Here is a 27,554-nt window from a genome sequence, read left to right on the forward strand (position 1 = left end):
GCCAGAGACAATTAGAGAATGAGATATAATTAGAGAGCAGTTGATGTGCAGTCCAATTATATCACTATCTCTGTTTGGTAAGAGAGAAGTTTGATTTGATCAATCATAATACTGACCAATCAGCACTGGCTAGCTTCTGCAAAGGAATAAATGTGTGTCAAAGACTCGAGGGCTGTTTTGGAGTTGGGGAATGGCAAAGAATAAGCCAAGAGGGCTACCCATGGGCTCAGGAAAAAATATATCTTACATGTAGAATTTTTCTATTCTTCCTTTTCATTTCGAACATAGCATTTTCACATTTTCAGTCTGGTGAGTGTGTAAATAAAACTTACTAGCTCTTTTTCTGCTCTTCAGCTAATCATCTTTCCTTTCCGTCCCACCTCATTACTCCTGGCTTTGGTCCATTGTTTTAAGCTAAGTAATCTTCCTCTTTGGTGTCTGCAATTTTACAATATTTGCAAGCTAATCTTATGTCTTATCCTGGTATTTGACATAAATCTCTTTAATGTTTCCCAACCAGTTGCTCATTTTTTCTCTGAATTTCCAATGGCCTGATTCATATATTGATAGATTAAAATGCAAATATTTGTACTGGCCCTATGATTTCATCAGTTTATGGAACAAGTAGTGAGGAAGTTTCTTCTACCAGTGCAGAGGAACTTCCCTGAAATTCAGAGAGAGCTCGGGGGCATTGAAGAGTTTTGTTTTGTATTGTTTTGTTTGTAATAGGATTAGTATATTTTTTCCAATTACTTGTGAAGACAGTATTTCAACATTCATTTTTGGAATTGTCTTGGATTATTGAATGGCAGAGAAGAGCTAAGTCTAGCATCGATAATCATCACACAATGTTGCTGTTGTTAGTGCTGTGTGCAATGTTCTCCTGGTTCTGTTCACTTTACTCAGAATCAGTTTGCATAAGTCTTTTCAGGTTTTTGTGAAATCTGCCTACACATCATTTCTTAAACAATAATAGTATTCCATTACATTCCACATACCACAACTTGTTCAGTCATTCCCCAGTTGATGAATTTCCAATTCTTGACACCACAAAAAGATCTGCTGTAAATATTTTTCTTACATGTGGGTCATTTTCCCTTTTCATGATCTCTTTGGGTTACAGACCTACTAATTGTATTGCTGGACCAAAGGGTATGCACAGGTTGGTTGCTCTTTGCGCATAGTTCCAAATTGCTCTCCAGAATGGTTGGATCAGTTCACAACTCCACCAACAGGCATTGAGGATTTAAGTAACATATGAGCATTAGAGCTGGAAGTACCTTAGAAGCTATCTAACCCAATTCCATCATTTTATATCTGGCACACTGAGGCCCAGACTGCTTACAATCACAGTCAATATTTATTGCACAGAGATAATATACACATATATACACACATGTACATATACATGCAAACACTTATGTAGACATATGTGCACAAACATAATAGTACATATAAGTCACTACATCAATCAATAAACATTTATTAATCATCTACTATGTGTGGGGTACTGTACTAAGTACTGGAGATACAAAAAGAGGCAAAAGACATTCCATGTCCTCAAGGAGAATGCAATCCATCACATCATATATACATATCTGTCAAATCACATATACTTACATACATATACATGTATATGTTATATATAATGATAAAGCTATCATTATTATTATTACTTGGATGCCAAGGAATTTTGGTCTCTGAAATTCGAAGAAATCTTTTAACACTCTCCAGATGACATAGGAGCAGTGTGAGAAAGTTTTTAAATTGGATAGGCCCTGGATGATACATTCAGTTTTGGCTCCTAGGCACGACTCAGCTGGCATTGGCAAAATAAAGAATTATGAAGTTAAAAAATGCATAGTTTGATTTTAAAGAATTTATTTTTGATTTTTTAATTTACATACATGATACATATTAAAATGTTACATGTATATACATATACATGCATATATACATATATGTTGCCTTGTGTGTATATGAAACCTATAATGTGCATATGTATACATTGAAAAGGCAAAAATAATTTACTTAAAATCGAACCGTACAATTTTTACTTCAAAATTCTTTATTTCACCAATGCCAGCTGTGTCTTGCCTAGGAGCTAAAACTGAATCCAGGGCCTATCCAATTTGAAAAGCTCCCCACACTGCTTCTATGTCCTTTGGAGAATGTTAAAAGATTTCTTAGGATTTAAGAGATTAAGATACCTTGGCATATAAGCAATAATGATATGGTAGTCATATTATTATATATCATGTATTATATATTTTATATCATATTATGGACACACATAATATGTGTATATAGGTATATATACGTATACATACATATGTTCATACACACACATATATATGCATGCACATATATACATTTATGTTACCTGATGGAAAGAATGAACCAATAAGAAGAAAGACCTGAGTATCAAGATTACTTAAAGCACAACTCATTTGTACCTAAAATCTATAATAATGTAAATAATCACAATACTAAACAGAAGTCTGATGAATTACAATCAACAATCTGGTCCTAGAAAACTAATAAAGAAATACATCTTCCTTTTCTCAGAAAAAAGATGAGAGCCTCTGCAATGGAATACGGCTCACACTATCAGTCATCAGCCATAATGATCAGTTTAACTCTTTTTCTTTGTTGTGGGGGAGTTTGACTGGGGTGGAGAAGGATGGAAGAACTGATTATACTGAATATTAAGAAAGAAGAATTAAACTTTTTAATTCTCATTTCAAAATTCTTTATTTTTGCCAGCGTCTACCCCAAGTATCTTGCCCGGGAGCCACCAAAGAAGCAATGTTGGACAGTGAAAAGATACAAGTCAAAAAAACTTCGTCTTTGACTCTGCCATTAATTACAGAAATAATGTGGCCTCAGTTAAGTCACTTTATTTCTCAGTCTCCCTTTGTTTTCCTGAAACAATAAATACAGAATTTTAATTATAATCTAATTTTCTAAACCTCTTTTTTCTTGCCCTCCATGCCTAGGTTTCATTTCAAGAACTGAGATCGGTCCCAGGAAAGATTTTTTAAGTACTCAGAGACAGCAAGCTGGACCTGGAGTCAGGAAGAACTCTAGCCTCAGGTACTAACTTGCTGTGTAACTCTGGTCATGTCACTTGATCTTTGCCTGCCTCGATTTCCTCATATGTAAAATAGGGGGTAATAATAGCACCTTCCTCCCAGGAATAAAATGAAATCACATTTGTAAAGCATTTTGCAAATAAATGTCATCTATCATTATTATTACCACTTGGAGGCCAAGGAATCTTTTTCCCTATCAATTAAATTCCAAGAAATCTTCTCTTAACACTTTCCAGATGAAATAGGAGTACGAGGAAGTTTCCATCTTGGATGGGCCCTGGATGATTCATTCAACTTTTCCCTGGAAGCTTCTGGGCAAGTACAAGACCTGAGCTTTGTATGTACTTGGGGCTCTTGCAATTCATTGTCTAGGCGAAATATGCTGCCTTTGAAAACTTGGAGACGATAGCCTTCACTTTTCAAACCATGGAGCTAGCAGATTTCATTTACAGTATATTGCAACAAGTCCCTGGGAGCTTCTACCAAAGCTTATAAATCAGAATTGGTTAAGAGAAATGTTCAAGAGAATTTTCCCATTTCTGTACATAGACAAGGTTAAGAAATATCTGTTGTAGAGTCAGGTCCTTTGAAATGACATTTTCCAAAGGACTCTTCAGAGCAGTTTATTAAGCATTTGTCAAAGACAGATAAGTACTCATCAGTGAATTGTGTGTATTTTTTTATTTATGGCAGCCTTTAAAGAGCATGATACTTACATTTAGATCACAACTTAACATATTCAAAACACTTTGCAATGCTAATTAAACATTCTCCCACATGTACCTGTGTCAAGAAATAACCATTTATAGGAAGGAAGTATACCTAGGCACACAAATAAAAAATTCCATCAAGGAAGGTCTGGGAGCTTGAGTACAGTATTAAATATGTAAGCAAATGTATAACATCTTGAGTTTCAGCCAGAAGTCTAAGTTGGCTCCCTGAACAACCATTCTGTGTTCAATCTCCCCAACAAAATGAACCTTCACAATTTTTTCTTTTCTTTTTCTTCCCCTGAAGTCTTAGCTACCCCAGACATTGCCGTCAGGGGCTTAAGTTAGCTGTATGGGGCAAGCAGGAAAGCCAAGCAGTACCATTCTCCAAGATTTAGTATTTGCCTTTTTTATTTTTAAATCAAAATGAATGAACATAGATCCCTTTTGTCGGTTGATTGTGTGTGCTTGTGTGTGTGTGTGAGATGTATGAGAGAGAGACAGATAATGAGACAAAAATAGTGGGGGTGGAGGTAGGGGGAGAGAGAGAGAGAGAGACAAAGGCTTTAAAATAAGAATCAGTATTGCCTAAGGAGTCCCTGAATTTCAGAAAACATAGGTGTCAGAACTGATGACTACTCCATTGTAAAATAAGGTTTAGGAATTCATTTCCAGGGTTTTTGCTGGAGTCAAACAAGATCTTTTTGTATACTTTCCCCCACCACCAATCCTCCATTGTAACAAAGAAAAATAGTTAAGTAACGGGAACCAATACAGTGACTACATCTGAACACCTAGACAACATTCTATTCTGGTAGAATATCCCTACCTATCTGGCGTGGTACAAAGATCTTGGACTTGGATTCAGGAAGACTCTAGTTCAAATATAGCCTACCTGTAAGACTCTAAGCAAGTCATTTAACCTTTCTCAGCTTCAGTTTCCTCATCCGTAAAATAAAGGACAAGGACTCTAATCGAATTCTTTTCTCAATCCATCTTTTACTCAGACATATACTAACCATTAATTCTGGTTTTCATCCTCTCCCTGACTTCCAAACCCTCCATCCCTCATATCTTTACCATGCTGTCACCCCTACGCTGTCTACACTCTCTTCCACTCCTATTCCCTTGGTGAATCAATTCAACTTGACACTACCTTCTACACCTGAATCTTCTTGCTCTCTTGTCCGTTTACCAATTTTGCCTTCCCAATCCCCAACCTTGGAATATTCCCACTATCTCCTTCCTTCACTTCTATTGACATTCTGTGGAATGGAAAAGTCACAAAACTGTGTTGACTGGTTCCACTATAAATTTATGTTACATAATCTTAGGTGGGCTCTCACTATTCCAATGCATTGTTTTTACATCTCCCTGATCAACTCACTCTTCTCACAAAAGTAGCTATTCCAAAGCTCCTCAAATCTCTCATCACAGCCACTCCCACCTCCTTCCCCCACCCTTCCTACTTCACCAAAAAACAACTGAAACTATTCACCCTTTTTCTTTTACCTCTTCTCACATCACTAAAAATCTTCCCCTACTGTCTCCTCCTTTTCCCCAGTCTCCCATGTAAATAGCCCTTCTCCTTGTCAAGGAAAAGTCCTCTACATGCACAAGTGATCCCATTCTATTCCACCTTCTCCAGCAGATTGCCCCCATATTATACCAATTCTCTCTTTAATCTACAATTTCTTCCCATTTACTGCTGCCTACAAACACCTCTGCATCTCATCCACCTTTCCAAAGGATCCTCACTTGATTTTACTATCCCTGTTAGCTCTCATTGCAAAAGAAGTGAAAGGGGAAAACCCCTTCTAAGGTGAACTCATAGAGAAAGCTATCTCCATTAGGTGCTACCACTTCCTATCCTCTCACTCCCTTCTAAACTCTCTGTAGTCTAGTTTCAGAACTCATAATTCAGCTGAATCTGCTCTCTGCAAAGTTGCCAATGGTTTCCTAATTGACAAAATGACCTTTCTTAATCCTCATCCTTCTTGACTTCTCTGTGGCTTTGATACTGTCAATAACCCTCTTCTCCTGGTTATTGTCTTCTCTCTAGCTTTTCACGGTACTGTTCTCTCCTGGTTCTCCCCCTCCCCCACTTACTCCTCTATCTCCTTTGATGGATCATTCTATAGATCACACCCACTAGTCTTTGATGTTCCCTAAGACTCAGTCCTGGGCCTTCTTCTCCCTCTATGACATTTTGTTTAGTGATCTCATTGGTTCCCATGAATTCGTTTATCATCTCTATGCAGCTGATTCTCATATCTAGTTATGATTCCCCCTAATCTCTCTACTCACCTCTAGTCTTGTATCTCATCTTGAACTAGATGTCCCATAGACATCTTGAATTCAAAACATCTAAAACAGAACTCATTGTCTTTTCCACCAAACTTTCCCTCTTTCAAACTTCCCTAACATGGTTCAGAGCACCCCTATCCTCCCAGGCACCCAGGTCACAACCTGGGTATCATTCTTGACTCCTTACTCTCTCTCTCTCACCACCCCCATAATCCAATTGGTTGTCCAATTCCATCATTTCTAAATGATAACATTTCACATGTTACCCCTTCTCTCTGACACAGCTACCACCCTAATACAGGCCTTCATCATCTCATACCTGGAACACTGCAGTAATTTGTACTGCTGTCCACTACATACCTTCTCCATTCACCTCCCAAAAATGATCTTCCTAAGGTATGGTTCTTACCATGGCATTCCCCAGCTCAATAAACTTCAGTAACTCCCTGGTACTTCCACAATCAAATATAAAATCTTTTTTGACTTTTAAAGCCCTTCACCATCTGACCCTTTCTACAATTCTTATAGTTTACTTCCCTCTTCACACCTTTTAATCCTGTTACATTGGTTGTTTACATTTATACAGGACACACCATCTCCCAACTCTGTCTTTTGACTGACTGTCCTTCCTAACTAGAATATGCTCCTTTCTTCCTTCCTCCTAGCTTCACTGGCTTCTTTCAAGATTCAATTTGAATCCCACCTTTTGCACAAGACCTTCCCCAGTATCCCAATCTACTGATCTATTGCTTTTAAGATTACTTTTCATTTGTACTGGATTTATCTATCTACTTCTCTTTTCTATTTATAAATATATGATAGCTAAAATTCATATAGCACTTTAAGGTTTGGGAAGTGCTTTACATCTGTTAATTTATTTGATCCTCTCAACAACCCTGTGAGATAGGTGCTATTATAATTGCTTCTATTTTACAGATAAACTGAGGCACAGAGATACTGATTCTTTCTTAGAGTCACATAGCTAGGGAATATCTGAGACAGGGTCTTCCTTACTTCAAGTTCTGAATTCTATGCACTGTACCACCTAGCTTCTGTATATGCATTTACAGGTATACATATATGTACATATACATATATTATGTATACATATACATACACACTTTGTATATAGTTATTTATATATTTTCTTCTCTATTAACATGTGAACTCCGTGAGAGCAGGGATAGTGTTTTTGCCTTCCTTTTATCCTCAACACTTAGCACTGTGCCTGGTAGATAGCAGGCACCGAATAAATGCTTTTTGCCTGATTGACTAGATTTGATGACCTCTAGTGTCCCTTCCAGTTCTAAATCTTTGATCCCATGAAGCCATGAAGAAATGTTTTTTCTCATTTCTCATTTCTACCCAAAGAAATGTTATGGTCTCTGGAGTCCATAACAGTTACAACATTTAGCCTGAGATTAGCTGCCTCTTACTATGGTTTAAATTCACTTTTTGTGATTCCTGTGTATTTTGTTCTGATTCTGCTTTCTTTGCTCTGCATTAGTTATAAACTTCTTGACTTCTTATTGACTTCTATAAGAAGTCAATCAAAGCATTTATTAAGGCTTTAGTCAATCAAAAAAAGCATTTGTTAATCACCTATTATATACCAGTTAAGTATGAGGGATCCAAATACAAAGAATGGAACCATTCCATGCCCTTGAGGAACATACTTGAACAAAATGACAAGCTGTTCTTGCTGCTGTCTTCTCAAAGAGGACCATGACATCAGGAAGCTGATGCCACCACATGCAAGTGAATTGGATTTAAGTGTGGAGGGCTGTGCAAAGTCACCAGCCTCACTTTCTCCTCCAGAGTCATTTGGGTCCAGTGGCAAAATATAGATCAGGAGACTGGAGATAGCCCTGGATGCAGTGGGAGGAGATGACAAGTAACTGATAAGTACATATATGTTATTCAGAATAATTATCAAGAGAATAAACACAAAGTAGTTCCATACAAGGTCATCACCAGGTCATCATCATGACCAGGAAAGGCTTCCCATAGGAGGCAGGGTTTGATCTCTATCTTGAAGGAAGAGAAGGATAATGTACGGCAGAAGTAAGCAGGAAATTAATTCTAGGCAAGAAGCAGGGGGAGGTGGGTAGGGGTGGACGCCAGTGCAAAGATACACAAACAAGTGATGGAGTGTTGAATATGAGCCACAGAGAGTAGGCCAGTTTGGTTAGATAGCCATGTGCAGGATGGGGGATAATATCCAGTGACTCTGGAAAGACAGATTGGGGCAAGTTAGCAAAGAAGTTTTCAAAACTCAACTTGAGTCAATTCTTTCTCTGCTCTTGCTCCAATTCAGAAATCCGCCCTCATTTCTCAAAATTCCTCATATTTGCCACATTTGATAACAACATAATATTCTGTTACACTGATATAGCACATTTTGTTTAGTCTTTCCCCAAGATGGCTACCCACCTTGTTTCCACTTTTTTGCTGCTATAAAGGAAATGCTTTTATGAATGTTGGATATTATTAAGACTTTACTTTCTATCTATGACCTCCTTGGAATGAAAGACCATTTTACCAGTTGTGAATTACTACATCAAAAGCTGGGGAACATTTAATGATTCTTCATATATAATTCCAAATGACGGAAAACCAGGATTTAAATTTATGCCACATGGATGGTTTTACTTCATTCTCTTACTCACAAAGAGACCAAAGAGTTCCTTATCATTTGGCTACTTCAACAGACTTGTGTTCAATTTAGAAGCAATCACAGCAAGTTAAAGAAGAACCAAGAACTACCCTAGGGAGAAGGAAAAAGAGTTGTTTTAATCTGCGGTCCTTCCTGAAGGGTGGTCTCCATTTTCCAGTGCCGTTCATGGAGTTGGTGCCTGGGTTCTAAGGCAAAAAAGCAATGTAGTTGGAGATGGGGGCTTGGGAAAGGGAGATAGGTGGGCGTGAGGTTCAAGACTGCAGTTATACTCTCCTTCTGACTTCCCTTGCTCATGTCAAGGGAAATAAGACCGTTAATGTTCTCCTTAATAAAGTCAATGTTATAATTCACGCAGAGTCACTGTTGTACCTAGCAAATTCATAATTAGAGGCAATTTTGCACCTGCTTTCAGGGGAAGATGGCATTTCTTTTAATTTAGCTTGATGCCTTGATTAGTCGCTGGGAATGACAGTGGGAGATAAGGCAACATCTCTCATGATTCCTGTAGAAAACACCACAGCTTTTATGGTTGGTGGTTATGACTGAAAGAGCACCCATTGATTTATCACCATTCATCACTTCCCATCTGTACTGGCAAAGTGACTTTTTTAGCCTGTTCAAAAGACAATAATAGATGATTTGGGGGTTTTAGTGAAGATCCTAGAGACAGTCTGAAGGAGTCCAGGTGACAAACATTGAGCTTCTCCTCTTTGTGGATATGAGTTGTAGTATAAAAGTTGAGGTTCTCACATGTAACCATCATCATTATCCTAGGGAGACAACGAGGCATAGTGGAGAAGTCTAAATTCTAGGCTTGAGTTTTCCACTACCAAGTTTTATGACCTTGAGCATCATTTTTCCTCTCTGGGCCTCAGTTTCCTTATCATAGGATGAAGGGTGGCCTGGACTATATAGTCTCCAAGGTCTCTTCCCTTAATTTGTATATTAAATATGCTAGGAAACAATATGGTATAATGGAAAGATGACTGGACATGGAGTCTGGAAAGATTCGAGTTCATATCCTGTTTATAAAATTTATGTGATAATGGGCAGGTCCCTTCTCATGTCTTCAGTCCTCATTTTCTTCATCCACATAATGAGGAAAAAAGAGAGAGTATCTTCTGGACAAGTTTTTATATCAATAAAATCAGAGGCAGAGAAGAAAAAATGGAGATAATAATAACTATATTAAAAACAAATAGGTGCTTGAGCATCAAATGAGAATACATAGAGTGTTTTGCAAATTTTAAATGAGAGTCATTAAATTTCCCCAAGCCTCAATTTTCCCCTCTAAAATTAGAGAACAAAGGACAGGTTAGGCTAGAAGACCTCTAAGGTCCCTTCCAATTATGACATTCTATGGTTCTCTCATTCAATATATTTTCTGCATTGAGAGGCAGAACTCACACAAAGGTTCATTTTCTCCTCAGCAAAAAGGACAATGAGACCTGTGAATTGGGTGTAAAAGTTTTAGAACATGCTGTCATTTCTATCTTGAAGGCTTTCTTTTTAAGCAACTGAGATCACCTCTGACCTGGCTCAGAGAGCACTTAAAGCATAAGCCAAGCTATAAGGTCAAGGAAGAAAGAAAACTAGGAGGATTCTTCTTGAACCATCACTGATCACATTTTCCATTTCATCCCTTCATCTCAAGAATTGGTGCAGGGGTGAGGAACCTGCAGCCTTGAGGCCACATGTGGCCTTGTAGGTCCTTGGGTGCAGCCTTTAGACTGAGTCCAAGTTTTACAGAACAAATCCTTCTGTTAAGAGGATTTGTTCTGTGAAGTCTGGATTCAGTTAAAGGGGCACACTTGTGGACCTAGAGGGCTACCCTCTCTGAAAGAGCAAAAAGCTATTTGGAAAGCAGAAAATGGAAAATGACCAAATCATTTACCAAAGAGTGTTAAGTGATAGATTAGAAGAAGCAAACAAGAGAAGAAGGGGAGAAAGGAAAAGGAGGGAATGGAGAGACAGGAAGCAGGAAGGGAAAGAATAAGGGAAGGGGTGAGAAAGGGCAAAGAGGAAAATAAAAAGGAGAGAAAAAAGAGGAAAAGCAGGGGAAGAAAAAGAAGGAATAAGAGGAAAGGAAAAAAGAAGAAAGTAGCAGAGAGGAGTAGGTGGGGGAAGATGAGGAAAAGAAAAAGAGAACAAAAGGGTAAATGCTCAAAGAGTTAGGAAGGAAAAAGCAAAAGTTTGCAGAAAATCTAGAAAAATGGCACCTAATAGAAAAGAACCTTCCCTGTTGGTTTTTAAGTTGGGTTTTCCTATTTTTATTCCATTTGCTTCTCCAGAGATTCAATCTGCAGTTGAAACTGGTGGTAACAAGATGGATCATTACCCCCAGCCCAGAGGAAGGAAGACTCAGCATGTCGCATATGAACCACTTGGTTTCAAGTGGTGTTAAGAGGGTTTTTAATTACTCAGCTTTGGACTCAGGTAGCACCTTCTCCAGTGCTCTGACAAAACTCGCAGCACGGGAGAAACAGCCTTCTAATTGGATTAGATGACTTTCACCACCAGAAGTCACATGACTAGGAGCCATTTTGCCCAAAAAGAGTTGTTTTCAAAGAGCTCATTTGCAGTATCTGGGGAGAGGGGGAACTTGGAGTTTCACCAGGCCTCAGGAAAGGAAAGTCCACAAATATCACAAGAAGTCAAGATCTAAAATGAATCCCTACTAAAATTCCACCTCCTCCATGAAGCCTTCTCCACCTAAGCAGAACCTAAGTAATACCTAAGTAGAATGAAGAGATTCACCAACCCTCTTTCCCTCAATTCTAGAGATAATTTATATATGTCACAAGCCTACAAAGTCTCAGACAGGAAAATGTAAAAATACATTATCTTCCTCTCTGTTCTGTCCTGTGAGTAATGAATGTTTGTATATGTTCAGTTATATCCCACTCTATGAGTGATATCTGCTTTAATGTGTTGTTACTATTGTTTGTTCTTCCTTCTTGAAGAGGAACATGACGTCAAGGAGTTGAAGCCATGACTTGCAAGTGAATTTGGATTTAAGTGAGGCAGGGCTGTGCAAGGTCACCAGCCTCACTTTCTCCTCCAGAGTCATCTGGGTCCAATGGAAAGATATAAATCAGGATGAATGGAGATGGCCATGTGAAATGGTAAAGGATAATAACATCTTAAGAATCAGAATTTCAAGACTGGAAGAGAATCTGATGAAGGATAGGGTGACCCCAAAGGTCACTTAGTCCAAACAAACCCCACTGAAATTATTGGTCTTGTCTGTAATATCTCCAAAAATTGGTCCTCCATTCTCTGCTTGAAGATGTCCAGAGAATGGGCAATCACTATTCAATCTGTTGGCCCATTCTATTTTTTGATACTTCAAGTGTTAGGGAGCTTTTTCTAACAATGAGCTGAAACCTCCCTCTGTTTAATTTCTGCCCATGGGACCCAGTTCTGCCTTTCAAGGCCAAGCAAAATAGATATATTCCCTGTTCCACAGGATAATCCTTCCTACTTCACATGATTATTTTGAAGAAAATAAACCTACATAAATGTACTTATTATGTGAATACAAACATTTATAAATGTAAACTCTATTTAAATGTAAGCCCTATATCATTGTTTCTAAAGAATCTCCCAGTAACATTTTTCTTCTTAATGCTGCATTTTCCTGGAGCAAAGATTTTAATCAGGGGTCTTCACATCCTCCCGAAGAGTCTGTGGATAGATATTGGAGGGTCTATGAACTTGAAACTTTTAATATTTTGATGATTGCTTTCAACAGAACTAGTCTATTTTTCAATCCTGTGTATTATGGGAAGCTATACCACATAACAAATAGAGTATATGACCTGGAGTCAGGAGAGCCTGAATTCCAATCTCATCTCACACACTTACTGGCTGTGTGACTGTGGGTAAGTCATTTAATTTCTTTTTGCCTCAGTTTCCTTATCTGTAAAACCAGTTTAAAAATAGCATCTACCTCCGAGGGTTGTTGTGAGGATCAAATAAGATATTTGTAAAGTGTTTTGAAAACCCTTAAGTACTATATAAATGCCAGCTATTATTATGTTTTATTTTATGCATTTAAAAACATCCTGAGATGGGGTCTGTAAGCTTCACCAGATTCCCAAAGGAGTTCATGACTAATCTTAATAAGGTTAAGAAACTCTGCACTAAAATCGTCTATTAATAACCATACATCGTTGTATAACATTGTGAGGTTCACAAAGTACTTTCCTCACAACACTTCTCTTGAACAGGTAGCAAAAGTATTATTGTCTTCAATTGCAGATAAGGAAACTGAGGCTGCAAGTGTCTAATGACTTGCTTGGGGTCACACAGCTAACTAAGGATTTGAACTACGGTAATGACTTCTTCCCTAAGATTTCTTCTTACCTCCCATTATACCTTTAGAGAAGCAGCAAAGTATAGCAGAAAGAGTGATGGATTTTGGAGTTAGAGAAAGAATGTTCTAATCCCAGCTGTACTGTGTGACCTCAGGCAAATAACTTAATTTCTCTGGGGCTGAGAAATCCCTAAAATGAAGGGAATGGACAAGATGACCTCTGAGGTTCCTTCTAGCTGCACTTGAGGACCTAAAGGGCCACATGAGGCCCTGAGGTCACAGGTTCCCCACCCCTGTTCTAGCTTCTAGACCTGTAATCCTGTGATTTCCAACTCTAAGCTCAGAAACTTTCCATTCTACCACACTGTCTCTGTTAGAATGGAGCATCCTATCATATTCACTAAGTCTTATAGAATTTATATATTCACTAAGCACTATAGGAATTTAGGAAAGGAAAGATTCTTTCTGTGGACCAGACAAGATGGGAAGGCTCCAGGAAGGGAGCAAGACTGGAGGGAAGCCTTAAAGTCAGACCTTCTGATATTTCTTAACCATAGACTAGTACTCCCTCCACTGAACCATGATACCCTCTGGGCTTCTGTTGCTCTCGTCATCATTTCTATTACACCTTCCTAATTTTTCCACTAAATTAGCAAACATTTATTGAGAATTTACTATGTAGCAGATACTATACTAAGCACTAGGGATAAAAATAAAGACAAAACCAATTCTTGCTCTCATATTAACGGGTAGATGGTAACCTAAGGAGGAAAGGCACCAGCTGCGTGGGGACTGAGAAAGCCCTCGTTGGAGGTGAGGAGGTAGAGCATTCTGGACATGAAGGACAATCAGTGTAAAGGTCTGGAGGTGGGGGAGCATGTTTTGTGAGGAACAGCAAATAACCCAGATTGTAGAATGAGTGAAATAATGTATAAGGAGAAAAAGAAAAGTAGGAAGGGACTAGTGTCTAAAGAGCTCAATGTGCCAAAGGATTTTATAGTGGATCCTAAAGATAAAAGGAAGCATTGAGTACAGGGAGATTGGGGACATGGAGGAGAATGGGGTAGGTGATATGGTCAAGACTTATTCCTTGGAAAAACATCCTTGGTAGTTATATAGAAGATGGATTAGAGAAGGAAGAGACTTGAAGGAGGGGGACCAATTAGGAGGTTTTTGCACTAGTCTGAGAGAGAGATGATGAGGATCTATGTATGCCTCCTGTAGCAATCACTAAGGGAGACTAGAACACACTCCATTCTCTCTCCCTCCCCAGGAATCAGGAAATTTGATGCTTTCCATGGTTCTAAGAACATTAGATACAGCTTGGTAACACCTTCCTGAAAGGCAGAGATTGGCTTTGGGATAGAGGGCAATGACTTCATTTAGTGAGGCCATTAATCATAATTATGAAATAATGAAATGGCTGTCAATTAGCCCATACCCAATAACACCTAGCTAATGAAAGGATCTTTTTATTTTTCACAGTGGAAATGGACAGCAGGGGATTGTGTTTCTGAGGGATCATTACACGTTTTGGATGGCTGAAATGACTTGGCCAGTAGAAGTCACTCAGCCCTTGGCTTTGTGCCTCAGCAGCACTCTATGAGCCATGCAATAACCTCTCTGAAATGCACTGCTGGTCTTGTCTTATTGCTTAATTAATCTGCTTCTAATTGATGTGGCTATGTGTTACCATAGCTGCTCCCCTACAGATATCAACCATAAAATGATATTTGGTTTCCTTAACTGGACTTTTGCAACAAAGTCTAGCCCGTGAACTTTTAAATGATGTCACTGACTTTGTCAAGAAATGCAAGTTGAATAATTTTGAACAAAGATTATTCCTACATCAAATAAAAAGTATGTTTTATTTCCTATGCTATGAAAGTATTATCATATTTCAAAGGTTCTTTGTTTCTGTTTAAATAAATGTAGAGGTGAAATGGGGATCATTGCTTTGCATGTTGCTACTTGGAGAAATATCCCTGCCACACATCTTTTTTATTCCATCCTGACAATTATTTCCTTGTGTTCACCAAATTGGGTTTTTTAAAGAACATGATTGTTGTACAAAGTACAGTGCATAACACCATACAGACAGACTCAGTATTTCAATAGATTGTAGACTTGACCCTAAAGTAAAATATAATATCCTGTCCTCACTAATCAAATGGATCCACAAAGTCATTTATACAGGTATTCTCTCCAAGAATGCAGATTTTGCCATAGGATGCCCACCCATCTCACTGGGAGACTTCTTCAAATTTCCTGCAACTCTCTGAATCTCCTCATGGAGACACTAAAGTTGAATAACAACAATATTAAAAGTAACCTGAGACCAGCAATAGACCATGTATGAATCAGAACCAGCCTCAATAGGTCTAAAAGGCTCATTATCAGAAATGTGATGAACATCCTCAATTCACTGCAACTCACAGACCATTTAATAAAATCACACACAGGTTACAATCTGGGAAGTGGAGGAAATACTCATATCAGAGAAATCAAGGACACTTGGAATCAACTCACAATAATAGATAAAATCCCAAGTAGAAAGAATGAGGCAAAACAATGTGAAGAGAAAAATATTGTCACCGTCTAGCAGATCAGAGTCCTATACTTCTGGACAACATAACTCTGAACCTAGGGTATCTATGCCCAGCATCAAATATGACTTTTTTCTGAAAAGAATCACTTTATCTCTTTAAAAATCAGGTCTTAATTCTCCATCATACAAAAAACGAAGAAAGCTGCTCCCTGCTTCTAAATAAGCTCCCCAACCCAAGTGTGCAGCAGTTGGGAGCATCTCCAAACCCAACTGTATTTCATGGGGAAGCTGGAAGAGGGGGGGTCTCCAGACAGAAGGAAGATGGGCCAGCATTCCCCTCAAGGTGAAAGCCAATGACTGGCAGCAATCTACTTCCTGAGCTGTCATCAAGTCTCTGGTTTCACAGACTTTTCAAAAGGCTCACAAAAAAAAGCCTGTGTTACCATAGAGTCATATTTCACCGTCAGTTCTCAGCCTTCTCACGGTCGTCTTCTCGTCTCCTTCACGAAACACCTACTCAAAGCCCAAGTCAATTTCATGTCCTTACTTTCCCTCTTGTATGTTCCAAGATATTTCCTGAGAGATATTAATCATGCTGATTAAGCATGACCTCCCTTTTTGTAAATTCATGTTGATGTTAGCAAGCCAATCTATACCTGTCTCAGTGTTTGTAGATTTTAAACGAGGGCAGAAAGGGGCTTGTGCAGAGTTTTGTTTTTAAATAGAATTAAGATCCCATTCTGACTTGTTTGCCTATGCAGCCCAGGCTATTAGGGAGTAAATAGTTATCAGCTTTCATGAATTTCTCCATATTTGTGGATTCTTTGGGGTCCACCTAAAATACCCACAAGGTTAACCCGAATGAAATAAGTAGGTGAAATGCTTTCTCTGTCCGTCTTCCTGTCCTTGACCCCCTAAACCTATGCACCAAATGCCCTTGGGTCATCCTTTGGTTGCTCAATGCCCCTCCTGCAGTAACACCCTCATGCTGTCCCTTGATGGTACCTTGAGTTCAAGAACTTATGGTTTTAATCCTCCCCACATCCTATCCTATCTCAGAACACCTCTCAGCTCATAGTCAAGTAGGAAATCTCTCTGATGAATTAACATGCTAAAGCACTCATGTCTGATAACAGTTTAATTTAACAAGGGACTGACTCTTGGAGACACAACTTCATTCAAAGAAGTAATGCAGGAACCATGGCTGGTGAGGGAGTTATTTTGGAAGGCTTTCCTCAAATCACGGGACTTGTGCAAGTACCTTGCCACCTTTGAGCAAGGTCAATCTTGAAACACAGATATTCAGAAATGGGGGTGGGAGAATACAGGTTGCCTTAGAACACAGAAAAGGAAATATGACTTCTTTTCCCAGTGTGTCCCATTAGTTTCCAAAAGGAAATGGAGTGTAGTGGAAGTGGACTTTACAAGTATTATTTCTTTTGGTCCTCACAACTACTCTATTATTAGCCCCATTTTACAGCTGAGGAAATTGGTAGGACAAAGGTGAAATGAATTGCCCAATATCACACAGCTAGAATGTGTCTGAGGTTGAACTGGAACTCAGGGCTTCCTGACTCCCACCCTGGATTCTGTGCACTATGGCGCCACCTAGCTGCCTCTAATCCTTTGTCAACTCTACATCACCACAAAAGTTTAACTGTCAGTTCTCAAGAACTAGTCTAACCTCTCCTGCTTCTTATCTCAAAGATAAAATGACTCCAGAGAAAACCCCCAAAGATAAAATGTCAACGCCCTCATCTGCTGCAGAAGGTGCAAGTACTTGAGAATATGGGTGAGTGCCAGGATCCTTATTGGTTACATTTGAATACCCTAATTAAAACTTCCAAGCATGATATTTCCAGAAAAGTGTCAAAAGTATTTGAGTAACTATCATACAAAAGAGGCATTAGCCTTGGTTCTGCTTGACCCCAGAGGACAGAACCAGGAGCAGTATGTGGAAATTACACAGATTTCGTTTCAGTTCAAGGAAAATCTTTCTACCCATTAAAGCTGACCCAAAATGTAAGGGCTATCCCTAGAGGTGATGCATTCCCCTTCACCTGCCGTTACAAGAAAGTACAGGATGACAGTTGGTGGGGATATTATTATAGAAGGAATTCTTGTTGAAGTATAGGTCAGACCAGACGGTCTCTGCCAACTCCAAAATCCTGTGAAAAAACAGCAAGATTGAAGATCTGTAGAGCCTACAGAGAAATTGCATATTTGACAGGGGTCATCTGGCCACACTTCTGAGAGGTCGACATTCCTGGGGTTAACATGTACCAAAAGCTGCAATTGGTTGACAAATTGTAGCAGGATTCCTTGACATAATGTACTAGCACACACCATCTGCCACTTTCAGCAGTCATAAGCAAACATGCTTGAAATCCCTTTTAATCACTTTTACTTAATGAGGAAGTTGATTCTGAGCTCCAAACTGACTTTTGGGCATTTGTCACTAGTGGGGAACCACTGGAAGCCATATCTAGGTCGTCCTCCAAAGAGTCTAGAGATGAGCAGACCTAAGTGAGCTGATCACGTCAAATTCTGTTATGAGTGTCCACACCAAAACACTCCAGAACAGCCAGAGGTCCTTTTATACTTGCGAGACTGTTATTTTCTTGGAAGCCCAAAATATTTGTAAATTCTTATCGAAGTGGTGTTACTGACCTAGTTTGGGGTAGAGGGGAGGGGATATCCACTACCCAAACTGACTTATTTCTTTAACATTTCATTTTTAGACGTCATTGATCTAAACATCCGTTTCCTACGAAAGTTCATGGTAAAATCAGCTTTCATCAGCTCTATCATATCACACATCATCATCATTATTATAATAACTAACGTATTTACTACCTATCCAGTGCCAGATACTGTGCTAAGTGCTTTTACAAATATTATCATGTTTTATCCTTACAACAATCCTGAGAGGCAGGTGCTATTATCATCTCTACTTTACAGATGAGGAAACTGAGACAAACAGAGGCTAAATGATTTGCCCAGAGTCACAGAGCTAGTTAAGCTTCTGAGGTCGAGTTAGAACTCAGTGGTTACCGACTCCAGTTCTCTCTACCCACATACCACCTAGCTGCCCTGAAATATATAAAGTAAATATTTTTCAGTTGATTTTTCTCGATCCAGCCACCTTAAAGGCACGAGCATTCAACTCAGTTATGTCTATTTTGTTGCATTGGCTATTATTATAACTGAAAACATCAGACTGAGAGAGTGTACAAATTGGTGGATGAGTTCTCACCATATTGAAAGAGTTTCTGTGTGGTACATGGTGAAATTCTGTTTTAGATCTCTGTGTTTTTGTGTTTTGCTTTCCAATGTTGTCACACATTATAAGATTTATTCTCTACTGTAATGGGATGGGCGGCTAGGTGGCACAGTGGTAGAGTACCAGGACTGGTCAGGAAGACATATTCCAGAGTTCAAATTCAACCTCAGACACTTATTAGCTGGACAAGTCACAATCCTGTTTGCCTCAGTTTCCTCATCTGTAAAATGAGCTAGAGAAGAAAATGGCAAACCACTTAAGTATCTTTGCCAAGGAAACCCCAAATGGGGTCACAAAGAGTTGGATATGAATGAAAAATGACTGAACCACAAAAAGTTTGTGAGATGGGATCTTCTTTAACTAAGCTCATTAGTGCTGCCTGGTGACAAAGCTGGTACCATTAGCAGCCTAGAAAGTGTTTATCTCATCTGTCTCTCTCCCTCTCTCTTCTTCCCTTTAACCTATGTCTCTTCTATCACTACCTCTCCAATCTGTACTATAATCGCCTGTCAGTGATATTTCTAAGGCATAGATCTGATCGTATGATTCTCCCATTCAATAAACTCCCCTGGCTCCCTATTGCCTATAGAATCAAATACAAGCTCCTCTTTTCAGCACTTAAGCCCCTCACAACTCAGCTCCAACCTGCCTTTCTTTTCTTAGTATTCATTACTAACTTTCATGCACTAAGCCATAGGGGCCTTCTTTCTGTTCCTAACATATGACACTCCAGCTTTCATATCTGCGCCTTTTCCCTATATGCCCATAATGCATTCTTTCACACTTACCTTTTAGAATCTCTAGGCTTCCTCAAAGCGCAGCTTACGTTGGTGTTGTTCAGTCGTTTCAGTCATGTCCAACTCTGTGAACCCATTGGGGTTTTCTTGGCAAAGATATTGGAGTGGTTTGCTGTTTCCTTCTCATTTTTCAGTTGAGGAAACTTAGGCAAACAGGGTTAAGTGACTTACCCAGGGTCTCAGAGCTAGTAAGTGTCTGAGGCCACATTTGAACTCAGGGTAATGAGTCTTCCTGACTTTAGGACTAGCACTCTAGCCGCTCCCAAACACCATAACCTAGTAGCATTTTCCTTTTCTTTTAAAAAATTCACTTTATAAAAATTCTGAACTTAACAAACACAAAATAAAGTTAGGATTTCCATACATGAAGTAGAAGGGAGTGGGAGTGGTGGGGTGGGAGGAAAGGATTGTACATGAAACTGAGAATCTCTCTGAAATAATTTGCTTTTCCATAAAAGTATATCAATTTCAACATGTAACTTTCAAAAATTATCCTGCTTATATTTATTTCATTCTGGCTTTCAAGCTGTTTTCTTCTGAGCATTCTTTTTAAAAAAAGCCATAATGGGGCATCTAGGTGGTGCAGTAAATAGAGAAACAAGGGCACTTCTTTTTTCTTTTGGCATCCTATCCATAGCCTTCCCCCTCCTCCCTCTATTGCCCCTTCAAATTGAAAGAAACAAAATCCTTGCAACAAATATACATGGCAAAACAAAATCATATCCACATTGGCCATGTCTGAAAATGCAAGCTTCTTTTTTTGCTTTGATTCCATCACCACTGTAGAGAGATAGAAAAAATGTTTCACTGCTGCTCCCTAGAATCAGGAATTCCTGAATCAATCAGTGTTCCGAAGTCAATTCAAAGCTGTTTGTCTTTACAGCACTGTTGTTATTGTAGACATTCCTGCCCTGATCCTGCTCCATTTACTCTAAATCAGTTAATAGAAGTTTTCCCAAGTATCTCTGAAATAGCACCTTCAATCATTCCTTATAGCACAATAATATTCCACCATACTCATATTGGTTTTTTGTGTTTGTCTTCATTTTCGAAGACGACCATGAATGACATCAGAGAGATGATGACATGACTTGCAGTTGACTTTGATTTAAGTGAGGGAGAGCTGTACAGGTCACCAGCCTCACTTTCCCTTCCTGAGCCATCTGGATCCAGTAACCAGATATTCATCAGGATGACTGGAAATGGCCCAGGATGCAATGGGAGACACTGGCCCTTTTCAGCTAAGGCCTTTTCAGGTTCTCACTTAGACTGAGGTAATGTCCATTCAGGGAATAGGCCTCTTTAAGAAGTGAGTCAAGGGATGGTCTCTTTAATAAGAAAAAAAAAATCAAGCTGGGTGGGGAAGACTCAGATATTCCCCAAATGATAGGCACATACTCCACGTCAAGTTCTTAACTGTCACAAAAAAGAGCTGCTGCAATTATTTTTGTGCCCTTTCATTCTGTCTTTGATCTCTTTTGAGTATATAAATAGTACTGTTATGCATAGTTTAGCATCTTTGGGGGCATAGTTCCAAACTGCTTTCTAGAATGCACTGTTCTACTACTTCACAGTTCTTCCAAGAGTGTATTAATGTGCCTACTTTCCCCAGTCTCTCCAACATTTATCACTTTCCTTTTTGGGTTTTTTTTGTCAACTTTGAAAATCTGATGGATTTGAGGGGAAACCTCAGAATTGTTTTAATTTGTGTTTTTTTAAATATTAGTGATTTGGAGAATTTTTCCAATAATTATTAGCAGTTTGGATTTCTTTCTTTGAGAACTTCCTGTTCATATCCTTTGAATATTTATCTAGTGGGAAATGGTTCTTGTTCTTATATATTTAAATCAATTCCATATATATATATATATATGTATATATATATATATATATACATATATATATATAGGATATTAAACATTTACGAAAGAAACTTTCCTCAAAGATTTTTCCAGTTGTTTCCATAATAATTTTAATTGCATTGATTTTGTTTGTGTAAAATTTGTTAATTTTATGCAATCAAAATTATCCAGTTTGTGTTCTGTGATGCTCTCTATCCCTCATTTAGTCATGAAACTCTTCCTTGCTATAATTGTGAAGGCTATTTTCTCCTTTCTCATCAAATGTGTTCATGGTAGGATCTTTTATGTCTAGATTATATATCCACTTGGAGTTTATCTTGGTATACAGCATGAGATCTTCACCTAAAACTAATTTTTGACAGATTATGCTCCAGTTGGTCTTGCATGCCTTTGTCAAATATTGAGTTCTTAACAAAATATTTGGGATCTTCAGGTTTATTTGGTTCTTCTGGTTTACTATGGTCCTTTGCTTCTCTATGTTGTGTACTTAATATCTTCCACTGATCAACCTGTCTACTTGTCTCTAGTACTAAATCATTTTGATAATTACTAGTTTGCCATATAGTTTGAGATCTGGTTCTGCCAGGCCCTCTTTGTTTCTGCATTTTTCATTATTTCCCTATTTACATTTTTCAACTTTTTTTTCCACCAGATAAATAACTTGATTATTTTATCTAGCTCTAAAAAGAAATCTTTTGGCAGTTTTATTGGCATGGCACTGAATAGATAAGTAAGGTAATATAATCATTTTTATATTGGCATGACTTAACATTGGTAATTAATGTTTCCCCAAATAGTTAGGTCTATCTATTTCTATGAAGAATATTTTATAATTCTATTCATCCAGTTCTTGTGTGTCTTTTTTATATAGACCTAAATATTTTATGTATTCTACAGTTATTTTAGTGGAATTTCTTTTTCTATCTCCTCTTTCTTGGTTTTGTTGGTAAGATATAGAGGAGCTGATGACTTAATAGGTTTGTTTTACATCCCATAACTTTGCAGAAGTTATTATTTTAATTAGTTTTTAGTGGATTGTATTGTTCTCTAAAAAAGACCATCATCATCTATAAAAGATGATATTTTTGTTTCCTTTTATGTTATTCCCTCAATTTCTTTTTTTAAAATTTTATTGTTATATCCAGCATTTCTAACATATATATCAAAGAATAGTGGTGATAATGGGCATCATTGTTTTACTCTTATTAGAGTAAAATATAATTTTTATAGTTTATAGTTTTACTCTTATTAGAGTAAAATATAATTTCACTATTATATCCTGTGTTGACCCTTGGTTTTACATATTATTTGCCATATTTAGGAAAAGTCCACTTATTTCTATAGTCTAGTCCTTTTAAAAGAAATGCGTGTTGAATTTTGTCAAAAAATTTTTCAGCATCTATTGACACAATCACGTGGTTTTTACTGTTTTTTGTTGCTGATATGATCTACTATGCTTATGATTTTTCATACGTTAAATCAGTTTCTGAAATAAATATAAACTGGTGATAATTAATAATTTTTGTCATATGTCACTGTATCCTTTATACTAATATTATATTTAATATTTTTGTATCATTCATTAGGGATTTTGGTCTAAAATTTCTTTCTCTGTTTTGACTTTAACTGGTCTAGGTATCAAGACCATATTTATATTATAGAAGCAATTTGGTAGAATACATTCTTTTCCTACTTTTCAAAAAATTTATATAATATTTATATAATAGGTGCTTAATAAGTGTTCATTGCTTAATGAATTGAAGTCACTTATAAATCTATCTGGTCCCATGTTGCTTTCCCCTCATTGGGTGCAGGTGGAAGTGAGGTGTTCATTTATGGAAATTAGCTTATTTAAGTTCAATGTCTTCATCAGTTAAGCTGAGTATTTAATATTTTGGTAAATATTCATCCATTTCATTTAAGTAGTCATTTTTGTTGTCATATAATTGAACAAAATAATTTCTGGTAGTTTCTTTTATTTCATCTTCATTTGCTGTGACTTTTTTTATACATGAACAATATGTTTTTTCTCTCTTTTTTTAAAAATCGCACTAGCTAAATGCTTATCTATTTTAATAGTTTTTTAAAAACAGACTCGATTTATTTATCAATTCAATACTTTATTTCTTTTAATTCATTAATCTCCTTTTTGATTTTCAAAATTTCAAATTTAGTTTTTGGCTGTATGTTGTTAATGTAAGGCTGCCTTGTTACTGCTGCTGTTGTGGCTGTGGGATGCCCATTTCACTGATCTGTTCTTTTTCTTTTTCGGTTGATGAAAGTATTTGAAAATGGACATTTTCACCTAATGACTGCTTTATCTGCTTCCCAAAAGTTTTGGTACATTATCTCATTATTATCATTTTCTTTGACAAAATTTTCCATTACTTTGATCATTTTTTTAACCCAGACATTCTTTAGGATTAGATCATTTATTCTCCAGTTATTTTAATCTTTTATTCAAGACCTTTATTGAATATAATTTTTTTGGTATTGTGGTCAGAGAGGTAGTTGGCATAGTGGATAAAGAGTTGGTTTCAGAGACAGGAATGGGTGGGACACACAATGCTGTGTGACTCTGGGCAAATCAGCTGTGCGTAACCAACTTTCCAGGACATAGGGTTTCAAAGGCAACATCATCTTAGTCTACCGGCCTTTGGAGTTGGAGTTTCCTCACATGAGAGTTCTCTTTCCCAAAGAAATCACAGGTATAGTCCCTTTCCCTATTGTGTGCTGAGGCTGCAAATACAATAGGAAGATGGTCCCTGTCCTTAAGGATCTTTCAGCCTACTAAATCCTAGAGGCTAACTTCTTTAAAAAGTAGCCTACTCAATACTCTACATAAAACTTAGTGTAGAACTGGAGATAAATATGCTTTTAAAGCTACATATTTTTTTTTTAGTCCTTAGCCACGCCTTTATTTTGGGGAGAGGTATATACAGAGCGCTCTCTTTTCAGAGATGCAATTGAATTTTGACCTCTTTTCAAATTCTGTGACATTTGGCAGTCCTTTAGAGTCAATATCAGCCACTACTAGAACTCACCTTGGCCCAGGTTGTAGTTCCATGACTAATGACATGAGACTAGAGACTTGGGAATAAAGTCAGTGTGAACTCCAGGTCTTAATTTGAAAGCTAGATCTATAAGTTATCTGTATAATTAAGCTCATCTGCTGTATTCTCCTGGTACCCTGATTACACATACATGTGTTATGGCTTTTGATTGAAGCAACCCAATGAGGGACAAAAGTGCTCTTGTCAATTACAGCCGCTATTAATACTAATTGTGCCTTAGAATTTCTGCTAACAACAGCATTGAAGACCCTAATTAATATACCACAGTTCATAAAGGTATGACAGAACCAGAGGTGCCACTTACATCCATCGAGTGTCTAGTTAGGTTACAATGTCAATGGATTCAGGGTTAGAATTTCAACTACAATACAGAAAAGAAATTACCATTCTTCAATCTCCTGTTTAAATGGGTCTATGGAAAAGGGCTCTGAAGGCACAGTTGTGTTGGATGTGCATGAATCACCAAAAGATCACACTGTTGGTTTTTCAAGCCTTTTATAAATAGAGGGGATTCTGAGTGGTGCCTATCTAGATGAAAGCATGCAGTTTTTTTGTTTGTTTCTTTTTTAAAAAACTTGTTGATCCTGAACAATACTTTTCGTTATACAATTTTCAAAATTTATTCTATTTTTAATTTATGGAATAAAACAAGCATTTTCATAACAGTATAATTTTTTTAAAAGATGATTATACATGAAACTACAAATATACTATACACAACTTGCTATTTCTTTTAAATATACCACAGAGATAACATGCAAATTTATTTTTTTTCCTTTTTTTCTTTCCTCCCCCTTACCATTTGCACTGAATTTAGGAGGAACCAGAAAATGTTCTCTGTGATGCTTTATAAAGAGCAGCCAACTTGCAGGTAAATCCTCCCCAGAACTGCATACAATTCTGTATAGGTTCTACATATACTTTCCTATTGAGTATATTTTCACTATAGTCATGCTATGTAGTCAGACTAAAATAAATGAAAGAAATCATATAACAAATCAAAACATGATACACAAACACATACACATACACAAACATGATCTGCTACATTTTGTGAATGACTTCCATATTTCTTTCTCTGAGTGTGGAAGGCATTTTGCCTTGAGAACCACCTTTGGGATTTTTTTTTTTTATAAGAAGTTTTTGCGTTATTACAAAATTCCAAGTCTACCAGAAAAAACTCTCACACACTGTGGTCGTTGCTGTGCACAAAGTTCTCCTGGTTCTGCTCCTTTCACTCAGCATCAGGTCATATAAGTCCTTCCAGGCCTCTCTGAAGTCTTGTTCATCATTTCTTATGGCACAATAGTACTCCATTACATTCATATACCATAATTTATTCAGCCATTCCCCAATTGATGGACATCCCCTTGACTTCCAGTTTTTGGCAACTACATAGAGTGCTGCTATAAATATTTTTGTACATGTGGGACCCTTTCCCATTTTTATGATCTCTTGGGGATATAGTCCTAGTAGCGATATTGCTGGGTCAAAGGGTATGCACATTTTTGTAGCCCTTTGGGCATAGTTCCAAATTGCTCTCCAGAATGGTTGGATGCGTTTGCAGCTCCACCAACAATGAATTAGTGTTCCAACTCTCCCACATCCTCTCCAGCATTTATCATTTTCTTGTTCTGTCATGTTTGCCAATCTTATAGGTGTGATGTGGTACCTCAGAGTTGTTTTGATTTGCATCTCTCTAATCAATAGTGATTTAGAGCATTTTTTCATATGATTATAGATATCTTTAATTTCTTCCTCTGAAAATTGCCTGTTCATATCCTTTGACCATTTATCAATTGGGGAATGACTTATATGATTATACATTTGGGTCAGTTCTCTATATATTCTAGAAATGAGGCCTTTATCCCCGAGCTTAGCTGTAAAAATTCTTTCCCAATTTACTACATCCCTCCGGATTTTGGTTGCATTGGGTTTGGTTGTGCAAAAACTTCTCAGTTTAATGTAATCAAAGTTATCCATTTTGCATTTCATAATGCTTTCTATCTCTCCTTTAGTAAAGAATTCTTCCCTTCTCCATAGATCTGATAAATACACTATTCCTTGCTTCTCCAGTTTATTCATGGTATCAATCTTTATACCTAAATCATGTACCCATTTGGACTTTATTCTTGTGTACAGTGTCAGGTATGGGTCTATGCCTAATTTCTGCCACACTGTTATCCAGTTTTCCCAGCAATTTTTGTCAAACAATGAGTTCTTATCCCAGAAGCTGGGGTCCTTGGGTTTATCAAACAGAAGGTTGCTATATTCCTTGCCTACTGCATCTTGAGTGCCAAGTCTATTCCACTTGTCTACCTCTCTGTTTCTTAGCCAATACCAAGTGGTTTTGATAATTGCTGCTTTATAGTACAGTTTGAGGTCTGGTAACGCTAGGCCACCTTCCCAAGCATTTCTTTTCATTAGTCCCTTTGATATTCTGGACCTTTTGTTTTTCCAAATGAATTTTGATATTATTTTATCCAGCTCTAGAAAATAATTGTCTGATAGTTTAATTGGTATGGCACTAAATAAGTATATTAATTTAGGTAGAATTGTCATTTTTATTATATTAGCACGGCCTACCCATGAGCAACTAATGTTTTTCCACTTACTTAAATCTGACTTTATTTGTGCAAAAAGTGTCTTGTAATTGTGTTCATATAATCCCTGGATTTGTTTTGGCATGTAGACTCCTAAGTATTTTATACTGTCTACCCTAGCTTTAAATGGGATTTCTCTTTCTATCTCTTGCTGTTGGACTTTGTTGCTAATATATAGGAACGCAGAAGATTTGTGTGGGTTTATTTTGTACCCTGCAACTTTGCCAAAGTTGTTTATTAATTCAAGTAATTTTTTACTTGAATCTCTGGGATTCTCTAG

Source organism: Notamacropus eugenii, chromosome 1 (assembly GCF_028372415.1).
Source record: "Notamacropus eugenii isolate mMacEug1 chromosome 1, mMacEug1.pri_v2, whole genome shotgun sequence".
In the NCBI taxonomy this organism is placed as follows: Eukaryota; Metazoa; Chordata; class Mammalia; order Diprotodontia; family Macropodidae; genus Notamacropus; species Notamacropus eugenii.